The sequence below is a fragment of the Phacochoerus africanus genome, chromosome 2, assembly GCF_016906955.1.
Source record: "Phacochoerus africanus isolate WHEZ1 chromosome 2, ROS_Pafr_v1, whole genome shotgun sequence".
Classification (NCBI taxonomy): domain Eukaryota; kingdom Metazoa; phylum Chordata; class Mammalia; order Artiodactyla; family Suidae; genus Phacochoerus; species Phacochoerus africanus.
The window spans coordinates 113,466,245-113,484,901 of NC_062545.1; the positions used below are offsets into that span (position 1 = coordinate 113,466,245).

General features: G+C 41.4%; 1 protein-coding gene across 4 annotated transcripts in view; it reads left to right on the plus strand.

Moving 5' to 3' along the window:
- The window catches only part of RORA (RAR related orphan receptor A), a 358,291-nt gene that overhangs the window by 289,497 nt on the left and 50,137 nt on the right, over window positions 1-18,657 (plus strand). The window contains exon 1 of one of the 4 annotated variants that reach the window (XM_047766205.1): window positions 11,486-11,594. The exons of 2 other annotated variants lie outside the window; for them this stretch is intronic. The gene's annotated coding sequence lies outside the window, so the exon portion shown is untranslated. Of the gene's footprint in view, window positions 1-11,485; window positions 11,595-15,789; window positions 15,809-18,657 lie in introns of those variants that run through there. One more of the 4 variants, XM_047766204.1, reaches the window with a different exon arrangement.

Below are 18,657 nucleotides of genomic sequence, written 5' to 3' on the forward strand. Positions count from 1 at the left end.
TGGCATAGCTAATTCTGAGATGAAATATTAATTACAAGTAGAAGGAGGGCCTCATAACATGTAGCACATGACTACAGATGGAAGGAAAATAACTGATAAAGAGGGGGAAAAAAGCTTAAAAGGGCAAGAGACTAGGACATTTAACTTTGGAGCAAAACATCCTATAAGCCTTTGAAAGCCTTAAGCGTATTACAGCATATAAAATAATTTTGTACTGTTTTGATAAGTTTCTAATAAGTTTTCAAATTAGTTTTTTAATGATACTTTATCATCAGGAAAGAGTAATTTATGTTCCAAATCCTCTAAGAAGAAGAAAAATATGTCATGATTTTAGAAATATTCCATAAAAAAAGATTTATGATAACTACCCCCTTTGTTTTGATGTGCTTGCTTGGATAAAACTTCAGCTGTTAGAAAAACGTAGCTATCCGAAATTGCTTAGTAAGGCTCTAATCAGCCGAGATTCATTGCTCTTTGCTCTGGTGATGCTCTAAAATACATAATGTTCACAAATGTTTCTGAAGTTAGAGGAATTTACTTCATTGAATTTTTTGAGAGAACTATCTAGAAAATGACTTCTGTTTGTTTCTAGTTTGCAAGATGTTTCTCTTGTAGCTCAAGGGAATACCCTCTTGATGAATAGTGGGCTTGACAAACCGGAGGACAGAGGACAGAATTTCCTGTGTTTATCTTCCCATCCCGGAGTATGTAACAGTTAACTCTGGTTATTTAAACTCAAGCAAGGCTGAGCTTGTACTTCATTATATAATAGTACAAAGTAACTTAGCCAAAACACAGTGTTCCCTACCCTGGCCCTTCCTGTCACGTAACCGCAATCTCTGTGATTTTTGCTGCTTCCAAATGAAGGCCAAACCACATCTTACACATCCTCTTCTAGGGCCAGAAAGCCCCACTCTCTAGTTCCCAGGTAACCATCATAACAGTTGCATACAATTTATTTTTTTTTGAGATTTTTATTTTTTTATTATAGTTGATTTATAGTTTTCTGTCAATTTCTGCTGACAGCAGTTGTGTGCAATTTAGATCTTACTTAAGAAAGTTGGGAAGTTCCCGTCGTGGCTCAGTGGTAATGAACCCAACTAGTATCCATGAGGACGTGAGTTTGATCCCTGGCCTCCTTCCATGGGTCAAGGATCTAGCATGGCCTTCAGCTGTGGTGTAGGTCACAGATGCGGCTCAGATCTGGCATTGCTGTGGCTGTGGTGTAGGCCGGCAGCTGTAGCTCCAATTCGACCCCTAGCCTGGGAACTTCCATATGCCACAGATGTGGCTTTAAAACAAAAAAAGAAAAAAAAAGATTTTAAGAGTATTTATGGGGGTACTTATTGCTGTTCAAGCATTTGGAGATGTCCCAACATTTGGAGATGATGAAGAAATAATATGCTACAATAAAGCTGTTCCTTGTCATTTATCATTGAATAGGGTGGACATACAAATGTTCCTGGAGGGAAGATGGGAAGGCACCCTATTCCCAACAGGAAGATAAGGAAGTTCACACTGGATCCAGGACTGGTAGAGGGAAATATCTATTGTAATTTGCAAGATTTCTTCATTTTAAAAGGCTTTTAGGAGGAAGTAAGGTTTGAATCAAACATGGAGACCCTGGTAGAACCTGAAATGATAGATAGAGTGGGGAAGCCATATACTTCCAGGCATAGAGGTCCTCGTCAGTGGCCAGTAGATTTGTGGATGCTGACTTTGGCTAATGGCCCACAGCACTTTCATCCACTCCGCATTTCTCAGAAGTATGGGCAATAGTCAAGAGCAATGCCATCACCTGTAGAGTAAACAGAAGCAAGAAGGTAGCCTGGATCCTCAGAGTAGGAAAAACGTTTCCCTAAAACATTTAGATAAAGAATACAAAACTTATTTTCAGATATCTGCCTTATTTCGGTACTGTTGCATGATGCGCTCGTGAAAGAGAGAAGGGGCGTGGGAAGAGATGAGAATAAATGGTTAAATTCAGAAGTTGCCACTTAGGCCAGATTTTTTTCCCCTCCCTGTTCCTATTCATGAAACTAGACCTAGTGCCTTCAGTTTTGAGGATAGGGTTCATTTGCAAATGGATAGGAATCGCAGAGCACCCCCCACCCTGTCCACAATTAGATGGGTCTAAAAGGAGAGAGAGCATGAAAAAAAAAAGATGAGAAGCACCTGAAAGATATCCCATTTTTCCCCTAAACATTCATCCGAAATGCCAGATACTCTTAAAAGCTTTCATTCCAAATAATGCGAAATCCCTCTGTGTTCTGTGCTTCTTTGGAACATAGAGGGACCCCTCTTTCAAGTGGGAGCAGATTTGTGTAACAGAAAGAAATGGCAGAAAATAGGTCAACAAAGTCAAGTGACCCACACAGATGGGTGTTTTGAGATATGTAAGCTGTGGTCCCTCAGTCACCACCCAGATTCACTTAAAGGCCAGATGTGGAAAAATATTTTCTGGGCAGGTGGGAGTGGGGAAGATGGAGAAGTGGGTTATCATTCTTCTTTCAAGGAACTACCACTTGAAACCTTTTTTTTTTTTAAAGTTTCTTCAAAGTCATTTTGCTGAACAGATGAATGTTTTTCTTAGAAGAGAGACAGAAAAAAAAAATGTCAAGCCATTTGAGCGCCCTCTCACCCCTCCCTCTTCCCACCTGTGGACACGAGACAATTCCTTTGGCCTTTATTTGCCCCATTCTGCTTTAAAATCGCAACATCGTGCAATCACTTCATGTTGCAAACAGTCACCTAATACCAAACAGAATTTAAACATAGCCACTAATTCTTTTGAACAAGGCTGTGTCGGCAATTATGAAAGAGGGCAGACGTTGGCAAGTGCTTTCAGAATAATTACAGGGTTCCTCCAGTAGTACAGTATAAATAATTGCTGGTTTAAAAGCGTTATTGTGAGCAGCAATTTATACTAAAATTTATATTTGCTCCTTGAAACCAATAGACGTCAAGAGTGCCTCCCTCCCACCCCCTCATCTCCACCTTGAGATCCCAAAGGGCTTCGGAAGCTTTTGATTCCATTGCACTTTTAACTTACACGGCAACTCCGAGGCAGGTCTGGGCTGTAGTAAATACAGGTAAGAGTAATGCATTTAATAAATGGGCATGAATGAAGTCATGAAACTCTTCCAGCTCTGGCCACCCGATGTGCTCCCCCGATACTGATGGGCAGAAAGGCCATTTTGGTACAGAGGCAAGCTAAGAAGTGCAGTGGTGTCACTTTTGCCTGACAATTAGGGCACACGGAAGAAGATTATCACCTCCTCTGCGCTCACAATGGTGTGGATGTGAGGCACAGAGGACTGAGCCCCAGGAAACTCGTGGAGATGATACAGCTCTAAAATAGCACAGAGACTTATTAAAATGTCGATTTTCCTCTCTGCAGAAATGTTCATTTTATCCTATGGCACTATAAAGATGGGTAGAGATGTCCCAAAAGGCGGGGGGAGGGGGTGTGGGGGTGGGGTGCAGGCAGCAAGGTGGCTGGGGCGGGGTGGGGGGAGAAAGCCTGGGTGATGGAGGGGAGCTGTTTGTCAAGCGTGAATGCTGAATAGAGGCCTTTCTTTTCCAAGCAGGTGACTGTATGGGGCATCTTCTTTCTCTCAATCCCCGTGGCTTCTCTTACCCAGTCTGAGAACTCCCCTGAGATGTTCACATCCTGAAGTTTCTCACCAAAGTAGCTTGTGTTCTAGGATAATGTGGTTTTTGTTTCAATTGCTGTTCCTGGTTTCTGCTCTCTCAAACCCTTTTAAACCATATTTTCCATGATTGTTCAGTGCTGGCTTTGGTATTTAAATAAGCCTTTCAATGGGTCATTAGCTCTGTAATTAATTCCAGCTATTTTTAAATGGTGCCTTGGTTATTAAAGAGCTGCCATATTCTCAGCAGCCTTGTCTTTCCTGGAGCATCCCTAAACATTAGCTGATCTTTCTCTTTTTTTTAGTGCCAAAAATATTGTCATTTTTTCTCCTTTCAAATATATTCCTCATTGGTAGGACAAGTCAAACTTTCTGAATGAGGACAGAAAATATTTAACTGTTGCACTCCTGTATGATAACCTTGAGCTTTTTTTTTTCTCTCTCTCTCTCTCTCTCTCAAATGATCTCAACAGATAACTATAAAGGAGTTCCTGTAGGCCAGGCCCTGCCCTATATATTTTTTACTTATATTTTAAAAATCAATATTGGCAAATGAAAGGATTTGAATAGAAAGTGACATCATCGAGCAGAAGCGTTGGGAACAAAATCCCTGTAGCCAGTGAGTTACAGAGCTGGAATTCGAACCCAGACCACCTGACTCTTAGCGCCTCTTTCCATTTCTTTATGCTTTGTTATGTAATATTAACATAGCTATCCATCTCTGTGATGCTAGAAGAAGCTTACCAATTCTAATATTAGAACCCAGGAGCCTGGCCCCACCCTCTTGTCTCAGTCAACCCCAGCACAGTGCATCTCAACCAACATCTCAAGCATCCACTAGAAATCCATCTGACTTGGAAAATGAGCTGAAACCCACTTGCCACCCTGACCTTAGAGTAATCCCAGGATAAAGCCATCCTGCCTGGTTCAGAAAAGCAGATGGAGATTAACTTTGATTATTGCGTATTATCTGAGATCGGATGAAAATACCGATGGCTCATGTAATAACAGTAACAGGACTGCCATTGTGTGCCAGGCACTGAGCTGGTAGTTTAGGAGTCTTCTTGCACTGAGCGTCCTAACAACCCTGTGAGATCCTCACTATCACCTCCGTGGTACAAATTACAAGATGGAGGATCGGAGAGGTCATACTACTTGCCCGTGATCACTGAGCTAGTACGTGGTCAGCTCAGCTTTTGGCCCCAGATCTTTCTTTCTCTGAAGCTCCTCCTTGACCTCTCACAGCACACATAGGGCATCCAGGTGCTCACCACTTGTGAACCAGCCCTCAGTAGCAGAAGAGTATTGTACCACTTTTCTCATCCTGAGAGTCCCCTTGCCTCCATCCCAGCCCCAGCCATTTTTTTCCATCCTGTGAATTCCTTTGGCATCTTTGGGTTGCAGGTTCTAGTAAATGTAGTTCAGAAAAGAATGCTTGCCCCAAGTGATTTATGCTTGTTTCATTTTTATGATAAGTTAGGAATCGTTTCATTTATTTTGGGCTCTTGCAGTGGTTTCTATGCTAGAAAGAAATGCCCAGGTGCTGTCTAGGTTAGCTTTCACCACCCCTTCATTCCATCTAGGATACTAGAGAGTACATGCTAGGAACAGGTGATGGAATTCTCTAATTTATTCTTTCCTTTGGAACCCCTGCTGTGTCTCAGGCACTGATCTAGGCACCAGGGATATAGAATGAGGAGAAAAGACTGATCTCTCTATCATCTTCTATTCTCAACATGTGGAGACAGCTAGTTATTACGTAGCATTCCAGGGAGTAATAAATGCCATGAAGAATGAATCCTAGTATTATCATAACAGATGACTTGGGGGTAGAAGACTAGGGATGCTTCTTTTTTTTTTTTTTTTTTTAAATTTCCTGTGGACCCTAGGACAAATATCAAGAGACTTTAGGAGTTCCTGTCATGGCTCAGTGGTAAAAAAAATCCGACTAGTATCCATGAGGAATGAGGTTCGATCCCTGGCCCCGCTCAGTGGGTTAAGGATCTGGCATTGCCGTGAGCTGTGGTGTGGGTCACAGATGCGGCTCAGATCCCACGTTGCTGTGGCTGTGGTATAGGCTGGTAGCTATAGCTCCAATTTGACCCCTAGCCTGGGAACTTCCATATGCTGCAAGTGCATCCCTTAAAAAAAAAAAAAGAGAGAGAGAGAGATAGAGAGACCTAAAAAGACACATTAAGCTTCTGTATCTCTACATATGTCTGCAATGCACCGTGGCCAGGATGGAGACTGGGGAAAAATGTCAAGTGGACAGTTTTATCTCAATATAATCTTCCTCACTGGTACCACCATCATTTGTCTCAATCTGCTGGACCTTCTCTCCCTGATAACTCTCCATCCCCAGTTGCCCTGCATTCTGCCCTGGATGCCAAAGCTCTCTGCCTCCCTCACCACCGCTGTGAACCATGAACTGTCCTCTGTTTCATATGTCATGGTTAGGTCCCCCTGAGTCTGCCAAGACTAGCCTCCCTGATAAACTGACCTCTGCTCACTCCTCCCAAGTGAGTGATTTCTGTTAACACCGGTTCTCTGTTTTCACCTATGAAACCCTCGTTGAAAAGATGTGGGTAAGGCAGTGCGGAAACGAATCCGACTAGGAACCATGAGGTTGCAGGTTCGATCCCTGGCCTTGCTCAGTGGGTTAAGGATCCGGCGTTGCTGTGAGCTGTGGTGTAGGTCACAGATTCGGCTTGGATCCCGAGTTGATGTGGCTGTGGCATAGGCCAGAGCTATAGCTCGGATTAGACCACTAGCCTGGGAACCTCCATATCCCGAGGGTAAGGCTCTAAAATAAAAGGACAAAAGACAAAGAAAATAAAAGATGTGGGTGGGAATTTCTCCTGGGTCTCCCCTCCTCCCCCATCTTGATGACCTCAGAACAGTTATTTTACCACTCCAAGCCTCGGCTGAAAAGTCAGGGGTGTGATTGGGTGACCTCAGAGGCCTGGAATCCTGTGATCTGAAAAGTTCATTTTAAGAACAAAATAATGCCATTTGCAGCAACATGGATGGACCTAGAGACTCTCATACTGAGTGAAGTAAGTCAGAAAGAGAAAGACAAATACCATATGATATTACTTATGTCTGAAATCTAATATAGCCCACAGATGAAACTTTCCACAGAAAAGAAAATCATGGACTTGGAGAATAGACTTGTGGTTGCCAAGGGGGAGGGAGTGGGATGGATTAGGAGCTTGGGGTTAATAGATGCAGACTATTGCCTTTGGGATGGATTAGCAATGAGATCCTGCTGTATGGCACTGGGAACTATGTCTGGTCACTTATCATGGAGCATGATAGTATGAGAAAAAAGAATGTACACATGTATGTGTAACTGGGTCACCATGCTGTACATTAGAAAATTGACAGAACACTGTAAACCAGCTATAATGGAAAAAAATAAAAATCATTATATTTTGAAAAAGTTTCATTTTAGCTCTTTAAAGCACTCTAAGCAAAACAAAAACTCTGATTCACAAGAGCTGAATCATACCTTTGTGGTCCTACCCAGAGAAGGAGTTGCAGACAAGGAATGGGGCCCAGCAGGATATCCTTGCAAAGGCAGTAGGAGAAATAATTCGTGGTTTTCCAACTTTTCCTTCCTGAGGACAGCAAGTATGAATGGAGTCTTATTGAGATTGGTGATTAAATGAGGACAGAGATGACTCGGCATATGCCAAAACTATGTCTAATATCTTCAGTCTTAGAAATCTCAGGTTTTAATGAAGTCAGCCACATCTGCTGACCAAGATGTGGAAACTGCACAGAGACCAGAATGAGCCAGAGCATCAAAATCACTTGTGGAAGTGACCGGCTTCTACTTCCTTAGTAGCTATCATTTTAGTCCACATTGAGGTCAGAGTGGTAAAGCTCTTATTCAGTAGAGTTTCCTTTTGCTTAAAAGATAGATTATCAAAATAACAGGCAAGGGCCCTGAATCACTCTTAACAGTAATTTCCAAATGCTGAAAATAAATGTGTGTGGACCTCAGGTATATGAATGTGTTGCATTTTCCTTGTCTAGCTCTAGTTATTGCTCAGTTGATATCACTTAGGGCATCCTGAGACTTCTCCTGGCAGAAATCCGAAAGATGAAAAGATGCAACTTCATCCGTAGCTGTCTCATCTTCTTCTAAAGGTGTTGGTTTAGTGTGATAAAGAGCAAAGTGGTTCCACAGATCGAATCTTCTACACAAACTAAATTAGCAGAAAGAGCAGCAGAACCAGCGCAGTTCTGCAGAGGGCTCCTCTTGATCTCTAAGTGTGGTGATGATTTCATGCAACTGAAAACTTATTTTTGCAAACCTGTATTTGGTGTGATTTTGAGGTGTGAATTCAGCCACCCATAGCTTCAACTGTTATTATTTCAGAATTAAAGTGACATTATTTAGCTGCCTTCCTCATCTCTTTTGAGAACCACCGTTTACATGATAATATGCCTCCATTTACGTCTTTTTCAGACTGTCCTAAGAACATTTAAAAAGACTGTTTTTTTTTCCCAAAGAAAGCTTATTATACACTAGCAATAACCTTAATCTCTTAATGTCCAAATGAGGAGGATTGATAACTGATGACATTTCTATTGATATTTTCCAGATATGAGTCTATAACAAGAAATATTTTTAATGTCTTTTTGGTGAGCACTAAAGGAGGAAGCCATTGATACATAGAAAATTCTTGGGCTTTAAATATCATTTTTTGAAATAAATGTGTTGTGAGTTTTCAAACATTAAAATGCTCGTCCAGGAGTTCCCTTGTGGTCCAGCGAGTTAAGGATCTGGTGTTGTCACTACTGTGGTTCTGGTTACAGCTATGACTCAGGTTCGATCCCTGGCTTGGAGAGTTCTGCATGCCACAGGAGTGGCCAAAAAATAAATAGAAAAAATAAAATGCTCATTCAGATTTCAAGCCTTAGATATTCCTCTCCTATACATTTTACTAGGTCAAAAGCAGCTCAGATATAACCTGTTCTGTCCTTTGGCCATTTCATTTTCAAATATCACTTATGTTTTATTTTATTATCCTTCTGATTTCTTCGTTGGCTGGAAGAAAAGCAGACACCTTGTATAAAGCAAAATTTACAAAACCCTGGAGGCCTATTTGTGGCTATTTCACAGTACAAATAATAAGATATAAATTTTTGTTTTGTAGATTATAAAAGAAGATGGGAGAGAATGGACAGAGATGTTGTAATACGAATTTATAATTTGAAAGCATCAAAAATGAGTGAAATAAAAAAATTACCATAAAAGTATCACCTTATGTTCCACCCACTCCACCCCCAACATCCAGTCTGTCTCTTTGTGAGAATTCACCTTGGCTGTTTAAAACCCATTCCAATGAAAAAATGTGAACTTAAAAAAGTATACTACCGTTTTAGCAGGTACAACACGTATGATATCCTGGGAAACTGCGAAATATTTTCTTACCCAAAGTTTGTGCCTTTACCTCGCTCTTAGAATTTTGAAACCAAGGAATATAGCAAATACTGTTTTATATTTAGCATATTCCCTGATGCCTTGTTTGTTTCTTAAATTAATTCATGGGCAATGCATGAGGGAAAGAAGATAACAAAAGCAAAATACACTGATGATATGATAGAGAATACCACTTTCTAACATTCCCACGTTATTTTCTTCTCACTTGTGCCCAACTTGATTGCATAGAGCAAAAAAAAAAATATATGGCAGCTGTTTCTTAGTGTGGTGTTAATTCCACCCAACACAACGTGCTTAATTCCTCATTCCTCATAACCTTGGGATGAAGTGTTATGTTGCTTGTTTACAGTATAGTCAGGCAACAAGCACGGTACATAAAAGGTGCTACATCCATGTCAAGAATTCCAGAGAGTTTTCTGCGCTCATTAGTAAGACTGTTCCAACTGTACATATCAAGAAGTTCATGGGGAGCAATGTCAAGCTACTCTGGTATAATATTTTTATGCACTACATTATTTTGAACCAACCCTGTGTACCTTTAAATGTAGTGTTTATACTTCCTGCCTTCCAAAGTTTGAGGATTTCATCATGCACTTGCAGTATTTCTCAGAAAAGAACACGTTCCCTTGTGGAAATTATTGGTTAACTTTCGCAAATTCAGGCCACCTGTTCATTGAAAAAGTGTTGTATCCGAGTACCTAGAATGGATTGCTCAAAGATTCTCTTTTAGAGAAGTACCAGCCCAGTGCCCAAAATACCAGAGAGTGGAAAGTCATGGTCTGGACGGGGGAGGGACTGTAGCATTCGTGGAGACAGCGTTTTCGCATGGCTGACATTAATGACAACCCAATGCTATGCACTCACTGAATGTTTTCATTTCAGAAGAGCATCAAAACCACTGCCTCCTTTCAAGTCGTCTTCTTTTACTGCAAAACCAGAAACCATGCCGACAGCGACTTTCAGTAATAACCTGTGTCCCAGCTGCAGGCTGTGTTGAACTCCTTGTCATATAATTTTCTCATTTGTGTGTAGGTAGTTGCAGCAAACAACTTAGTTTATTTCAGAGCATGACATCAGAAGGCATATTTTAACGCGGCAGTGATGGGTCATGAAATCAGAATTTCCACAGAGTCCACTTGAATTGAACAGTCGTGTTAAGGAGAATAAAACGGGAGACTCAGAGGTTCCTCCCAAAGTCATTTACATTATTAGGTAATGAGGCTGATTTTATTTTAACAAATGTCCTAGAAAGGATGCTCCCACATGAACATTGTCCCTTCAAAGTGGTCAACTGGGGAGGCCAAATGTATGTCAAAAACACTGCCGTGGCCAAAAATGAATCTGATTCCTTTTTCAGAACTGCTTTCAACTTCTTTAGCAAAGTTTTTATATTCGCCATAGTGGCCCTTGTTTCCCTGGAAAGGTAAATGTAATTTTTACTTTTTTTTTTCTAATTAGAGTTGATTTACAATGTTGTATAAATGTGATTTTTTTTTTCTTTTTAGGGTCGCACCCACCGCATATGGAAGTGCCCAGGCTAGGGGTCGGACCAGAGATGTAGCCGCCGGCCTACACCACAGCCACAGCAACGCCCGATCCAAGCTACGTCTGCAACCTACACCGCAGCTCACGGTAACACCAGATCTTTAACCCACTGAGGGAGGCCAGGGATCAAATCCATGTCCTCGTAGATACTGATGGGGTTTGTTATTGCTGAACCACGACGGGAACTCCTAAATGTGATTTTTAAAAGCAACCAATAGTTCATGTGATGGATCAAGAGAAGAAACCAAGCCAGACTGTTTTCCTTTAAAAAAAAAAAAAAAAAAGTAACTACAAAATGAAGAGTTGTCTTTCTCATCTCATCAGCACTGAGAGCAGTAGCAAAAGAAGTTCAAAGTAGTTTGTGGCAATGACAACATGACTACTTTGAAGAGCACTCCTCACTTGGGGTGGGGGCTGGTGCCAGTGATCTTGCTGGAAGAACATATTGGCCACTGATTTTCTTCTTCCAGAAAATTAATAACGGTAGATAATGGATGGCCACAACAGAAACAAAGGCCGGTCCAGGTCACCCTCTGCCACCACACAGGAGCACCTTCATGCGTACAGTGTGTGTCCAGGATCCAGATGACCTCACCCCGAACGTACATGTTTTTGGTCATGTCAGTGTTGCTCTTCCCCTGACCCACAAAACTATACAGCCAGCCTCGAGTGTGGGAAGCCAAAGGGAGGGGAAATGAAAGGGAAACTGCTGGCCCTGAGGACCACAGGATGGTGACTTCCAATGTCATAGCTGGTGATGATGCCAGGAGCATTCTGACTGCAGCCACCAGTTCAGAAATCACTAAGAGGAAGCAGAGTTTGGTCATAGGGCAGCTCAGTGCTTTTACGGCAGCCAGCACAGGGCTGTCTGGTTCCCAGCTGGGCAGACTTCACCCACTCAGGGTTCAAGAGAAGCACACCCTGGAGAGTTCAGTGGAAACGTGAGTTGTGGCATTGGAGTTTTCTCTATGAGAAGTCCCATGTTTTACCGTTTCACAGTTTGGTGTGGGGGTGGGGGGAGGTATAAAAATGGGTTCTGTTAAAGTTTCCTTTTTTAAGGTTTATAAAATGCTGCTAAAGAATATAGAGAACTGCCATCTATCTTCTCATCCCTTTGCCTTTCTCCCAGGATTGTTTTGTCTTCCTGCAGATGGAGAAAAATAGCCACACTGGAGTAAAATGAGAGGCCAGGAGAAACCACTCTTAGATCTGCACTGGTGATCTCAAACCCCCTGGCCCACTGGCCATTTATGCCCATCGCTAAAGTCTGTGACTGATTTCCCCCAGTGGAGCAATTGCTCTCTCAATAGACCTACCAAACATTAATTCAAGTAACAGTTAATATGAATTTAAATTCCTAGAATATTGGAGTTCCTGTCGTGGCGCAGTGGAAACAAATCCAACCCATGAAGTTGTGGGTTTGATCCCTGGCCTCGCTCAGTAGGTGAACGATCTGGTGTTGCCATGAACTGTGATGTAGGTCGAAGACGTGGCTCAGATCTGGTGTTGCTGTGGCTATGGCATAGGCCAACAGCTGTAACTCCTATTCGACCCCTAGCCTGGGAACCTGCATGTGCCATGGGTGTGGCTCTAAAAAGACAAAAGACAAAAAAAAAATTCTAGAATATTAAAATACATTGTTAGTTTAGGAATTCCTTAGTTGATTTTCAGCTTTCTCCCATTTTATCCTTTCTTCCTCCCCATCTCTCAGTTGTGGTTGAACAGAATGTTGACCTGGTAAAATCAAGAGGGATGGAGAAGCCACACAGCTAACTGTCGGGTTAGGAGAAGAGTGATGAAACATGGTATCCAGTGGGGCTGAGGGCTCCCCAGTCCTTTGACCCCCCCCCCCGCCCCCATCTGATTAGTCTGATCACCTCTTTCGAAGTTTGGTTTTCTCTAATTTAATCTCTTCCTTAAGGTCCCTTTAAGGAAAACCCTTGGAATGACCAAAGTCACACAGACCTTTTTAAATCTTTGTTCTCTCTGTGCCTGAGAACACCCTGCCTTATTGGTGACATTATGTTTTTGCAAAATGCCCTGAACTTTGGTATAGGTTCTCAAAGAATATTTGTAATTTATGGGGCCAAGAATAAATGCTTTGCAATGAATTGGTAATGCCTAAAAGTCAAAAAAGAAAGGAAGGGAGGAAAGAAAGAAAAATAGTAGATTCACTTTAAAATACACTGTACAAAATAAATAAATAAAATAGATTATACTGTCTAATTGGACAATGAAGTATGTCTGTTGAGCACCATTTAACTCAACAAACCAGAAGAGGGGAAAGGATTGCTCTTTCACAGATGAAGTAATTCACTCCCAAGAAACATTTTGAAATGAACTGATGTTTCCCCGGTAGAGTTACCTGCTTCGCTACTGACAAAGGCGAGTTTTATGGTAAAGTAATCAGTTCATCTTGTCTAACTGACAACTCAAAAAGCTGATTCCAAGAACAGGAAATTGGCTTCAGTAGAAATACTGTTTTTTCATTTTAAAGGGTGGGTATGGTTAAGGACCCAGTCAAGCTTCTTCTCATGACATATCTTAAAGGATGTTTTAAATGAAGAGTAATTTCTCATACATGCTAACCATCCTCCTGATTATTGGTGGGTGTGTTTGAAGTGTGCTTGTTGTTTTTTTTAAAACCAACAGACCAAGGTTATTCAGCTAAAAAAAAAAATTCTTTCCCATTCAGAATTCTTCTTTGAAAGTCTGCATAGTTTTTCAAATGGTTTTCTTCTAAGCCTTAATTTTTTGTTGAGCTTCATTTTTTGGAATTGCTTTCTGTGACTGCTTTGGGTCCCTTGGAATAACAGGAAAGGCAAAGTCAGGGCAGGTCACAGTGAGTAGTAAGGTTGAGTTTCCTGGAGCACTGGACTGATTCCAGCCACCCCTCTGGGCATTGGTTCCCCAGCATCTCACAGGAAGGCTCTTGTCTGCTAAGTACACTTTGGTGTTAAGACCAGACTTTGCCTCAGAAGCGACTTCTCTGTGTCCTAATGGTCCCTGATAGGACCTTGGGCTTGGTCCTTGACACTTAATGTCTTAGACAGTCAGAGCTGGGAACCATGTAGCTTGAAGTTCTAAACTGCTTCACTGATGGAGATGGTTTTGTTTTGAAAAACAAGTAACTATGGGAAAGAGATTTGCATTAGTGATGCTACCTGCCATGGACTTTGTCTCTGTGGATTTAAGGCAAAAGCAAACCCTATTCGTGGCCTTAGAAAAGAGAGAAAAATAAAAATAAAAACAGCCTAATTCTGTCCTAAAACACTCAACTGAAATTGTTTACCTTGAAAGGGAAAAAAAGTACTTTATTTCATATCCACACCATGTTAGCTTTTTGTTGCCCTGTTTCTGCTATATGGCAGGATGTGCACTGAAAAGAATTCTCTTTGGTTAATAGTACCAAACAATTTTTTAAACAAGGCCCAAAAAAGGAAGGAACAAGTGTGTAAAAACAGTGTTCTAGCTCCAGTGGATATTCTGCCAGAACTTTCACTCTGGACCTTAACAAGACATGCCCTTTTCTAAACCAAATGCAATGAAAATGGACACACTGGTTGCCAGATGGGCTTCTCTTCCACATTCTGTGACTACTTTTCCTGCCTAAATGACACTTGCTGGGTTTTGTCATTTAAAAAAAAAAAAAAATTGCCCTAACTGTTGGAGAAAAGGCAATCATCAAATCACAGTATAATATAGCAGGACAGGATCTGGAAGATTATCTAGTGCCACACCCCGGGTAAGAACAGAAAAAAGCTACAGTATTCCCTAAGGGGGAAGCTGAGCCCCAGAGAAAGATGGTCACAAAGTGTCACAGGTGTCTGGTAAATTTCACTTGTTAGTAGATAGTGTTAGAAGCCTCTGAACCCTTTCCCTCCTTCACCACACAGCTCTTGAAGCCTCGCTCCCACTTCCTCTGCTTACCACCTCTTCAAGATGCCACCCTTGCTGTGGGTAGCTGACTTAACACCTAGTGGTTTCTTTCCCTCATCTTTGTATATGCTTAGTGTTGCTTCTATTAGTCCTCTGCATGAGAAGTGAAGCTGCTGAAGCCCCAGTCTTCATCTGAAGAGAATGGAATGACCTACCCATCTTCATTCGTTTACTTGTTCCCTCAACTCCGGTAGCAGCGCTTGCCAAATGCTACTGTCCTTGAAAGGAAGATGATGATGATGATAGCTAACATTTTCCGAGCTCTTGCTCTAGGCATGTGCTGTGTACTAGGCATTATGTGCACTTGGTTGTCCTGTAATAAGGAGTTAGGAGTGATTTTAAAGGTGAGGAAAATACGGCACAGAGAGATTAAGAAAGCTGCCCAAGTTCACATAGCTAGTACGTGACAGGGCAAGGGTTCAATGCCTCTACGACTTACAAAGTGAGCCTTTCCACTTTACCTTTAAGGTTGTACTTTTTTTCTTCTCCTTTTAAAAAAGCATTCACTGCTATTGATGGGAATGTAAATGGGTACAACCACTATGCAGAATGGCGTGGAGGTTCCTTTAAAAAAACTAGAAATAGAGCTACCAAATGATCTCTTGAGGCAACTCTTGGGCATATATCTGGAGAAAACCATAATGCCGAAAGATATAGGAGTTCCCACCATGGCACAGTGGGAAGAGAATCCAACTGCAGAAGTTCCCATTGTGGCTCAGTGGTAACAAACCCGACTAGTATCCATGGGGACTCGGGTTTGATCCCTGGCCCCTCTCAGTGGGTTAAGGATCCAGCATTGCTGTGAGCTGTGGTATAGGTCACAGACACAGCTCAGATCTAGCATTGCTGTGGCTGTGATATAGTCCAGCACCTGCAGCTTCAATTCAGTCCCCCACCCAGTGCAGTGGGTTCAGGTATCCGGCATTGCCACAGCTGCAGCTCAGATCCAGTCCCTGGCCCAGGAACTTCCATCTGCCATGGGTGTGGCCATAAAAAGAGAAAAAAAAAAAAAAAAAGATACATGCAGCCCAGTTTTCATTACACCACTATTTACAATAGCCAAATCATGGAAGCAACCTAAATGTCCATCGACAGACAAATGGATGAAGAAGATGTATACATATATACAATGCAATAGTACTCAGCCATAAAAAATAATGAAATAATGCCATTTGCATCATCATGGATGGACCTAGAGATTATCATACAAAGTGAAGTAAGTCAGACAAAGAAAAATATCCTATAATATTGCTTATATATGGAATCTAAAAAAATGATAATGAACTAATTTATAAAATATAAACAGACTCGCAGACTTCAACAACAAACTTATGATTACCAAAGGGGAAACACTGGGGGGGGCGGGATAAATCAGGAGTTTGGGATTAACATATACACATTATTATATGTAAAGTAGATAACCAACAAGGACCTACTGTATAGCACAGGGAATGCTACTCACTGTTCTGTATTAAACTAAATGGAAAAGGAATCTGAAAAAGAATGGGTATATGTATAACTGAGTCACTTTGCTATATACCTGAAACTAGCACAATATTGTAAATCAGCTCTACTCCAATATAAATTAAAAATTAAATTAAAAAATTTTTTTAAAAACCTAAAAAGTGTTCACTGTCATCCTTTATTTGTATACAAATAAAGGGAAGCTAATGTAACAAGATGAGTTAGGCTAGTGGGTTCTGTGTACCCTCTTTGCATCCCTGGTGCCTCGTCTGCAGGTCCCAACAAGTGGTGGTGGGACTTACAGTCGGAGAGACCGGTGTGTGAGCATGTGTGTGTGTGCGCGTATGTTTGCCCATGTGTCATGATTTAAGATGGTAGCAGCCACTGGCATTAAAAAGGACCTGCTATTCTGAGCTCCGGCTGTGACAGTAAGATGTGTCTGCAGCAGCTGTTAGCAATCAGAGTGTGTTTCCATCTGATGTGAAATGTGCTGCCATCACTTGGGAAGTGGATTTCAAGCCCTCGCTGTCCTGAAGTACCAAAGTGTGTGAATGGTGTGCTTTTACTGCAAATTAGAAAGATTCACTTATGCCAATGATAGTGTCACACTCACTCAAGCGCTCTTAAGTGACAAAGGCACACACTGCCAAGTGCTGGCTAGCTGATAGGAGTACGTGCACGTATATCCTGTGTGTAGAATGTCATCTGAAATGTTTGTCTGCAGGCAAAAGAAGTGCTCCTTGGATGAGAGGAGCAGAAACTAAAAATAGAATAGGAAGGACAATGTTGTGAACCTAATTTTGCTGTCTTTTCATGGCTGTGGCTTTCTTTATCTCACTCTAATGCATGACTTACATAAAAAAAAAAGATAGTTTCGGAGTTCCCATCGTGGTTCAATGGTTAACAAACCCGACTAGTATCCATGAGGATACAGGTTCAATCCCGGGCCCTGATCAGTGGGTTAAGGATCCAGCTTTGCTGTGAGCTGTGGTATAGGTTGCAGACATAGCTTGATCTGGCGTTGCTGTGGTTGTGGTGTAGGCCGGCAGCGGTAGCTCCAATTAGACCCCTAGCCTGGGAACCTCCATATGCCGAGGGTGCAGCCCTAAAAAGACAAAAGACAAAAAAAATTGTTTCAAGGTAAACTCCCAAGATAGACATTGTCTTTTGTTGAGGAAAAAAAATGACATGTATCAGGTATTAAGGTCTGTGAACTGATGCTTAGATGTCAGACCTTCTTAAAATAAAGCTGACAATCTCCAAGCTTGGTACAGAGCATTCCTTCTCCTCCCATCTCACAACTACTTAATATCCCCAAGGCACTGCTGCCTTTTTCTGTATTTCCCTTTCCAATGAAGAAATAGCTACAAGCTCCGGCTTCCCATCCTCCCACCCTTGGGACTAGACATAGAAAACAACTTTGCTTCAGCTACTAGCCGTTATTGTTATCCATTCTCTAGTTGATGTTATATATTATAAATAAGAATGGAAACATTTCTTTCATAAGCCTTTAGATAGGGAGTCAGGAAAGACTCCTCCGGTTATTTGGTCATTCTTATGTCTGGCTAAATGGTTGCCTTAGAAAAGCATTATAAAAGAGATTAAAAAAAACAAAAACAAAAAACAGGAGTTCCCATCATGGCTCAGCAGAAACAAATCTCACTAGCATCCATGAGGATGCAGGTTCAATCCCTGGCCTTGCTCAGTGGGTTAAGGATCCAGCGTTGCCATGAGCTAGGGTGTAGGTTGCAGATGCAGCTCGGATCCTGAGTTGCTCCGGCTGGGGTGTAGGCCAACAGCTGTAGTTCTCATTCACCCCCTAGCCTGGGAACTTCCATATGCCATAGGTGCATCCCTAAAAAGAAAAAAAAAATTATAATTGACCTGCAGTCCAGAAATACGTCTGTGATGTATGTGAAGACTTAGAACTTGCCATATCTGTTATTTAGACATCATTGGCTAAGTCCTGGAAATTGGAGGTGGGGAACTTAGTAGAATTTTTCTTCTAGGAGTTGGTCTCTAATCCTTCAAAATCTTAGAGTCTTAAAATGATTAATATGACAACATCTATACTTCTGCTTCTGGCAAGTCTGAATAATTTGCTTGTGATTTTTAATAAAAACCAGACGCTTCCTTGGTCTCTTGCCTCTCCATTCTCCCTGCTCATTCTAGGGAGACTTCATGGAGTGAAAAACAGCATTAAGGTGGAGTGGAAATCTGGGCAGTGGGATAATCCATTTAATCATCCTTACCCACTAAAATGATCTAGGAACCAAGACATTTTTGATGTCACCAGTCTGTGGTTTTGTCTGTGTTGTCATTTTCGTCCTCAATGGCTTAATATAGATGAAAGCAAATGTATTTTCAAGGTTTACAATTATGAATTATTTCCAGTTTTTTACCGTGAATCCAAACAGTTTGGTTATGCGGTATTTCTTAAACAACATGGTCTAATAGTCAATGAACAGTAACTGATCTTCAAAAAAAAAAGCTAAAACAAAACTGCCTAAGCTAATGGCAAGAAACTATAGGTTCCTTTGCCTGGATTCTTGTTATTTTGACCCACTTCTCTACATCTTCAGCAGGTGATGACACCATTTA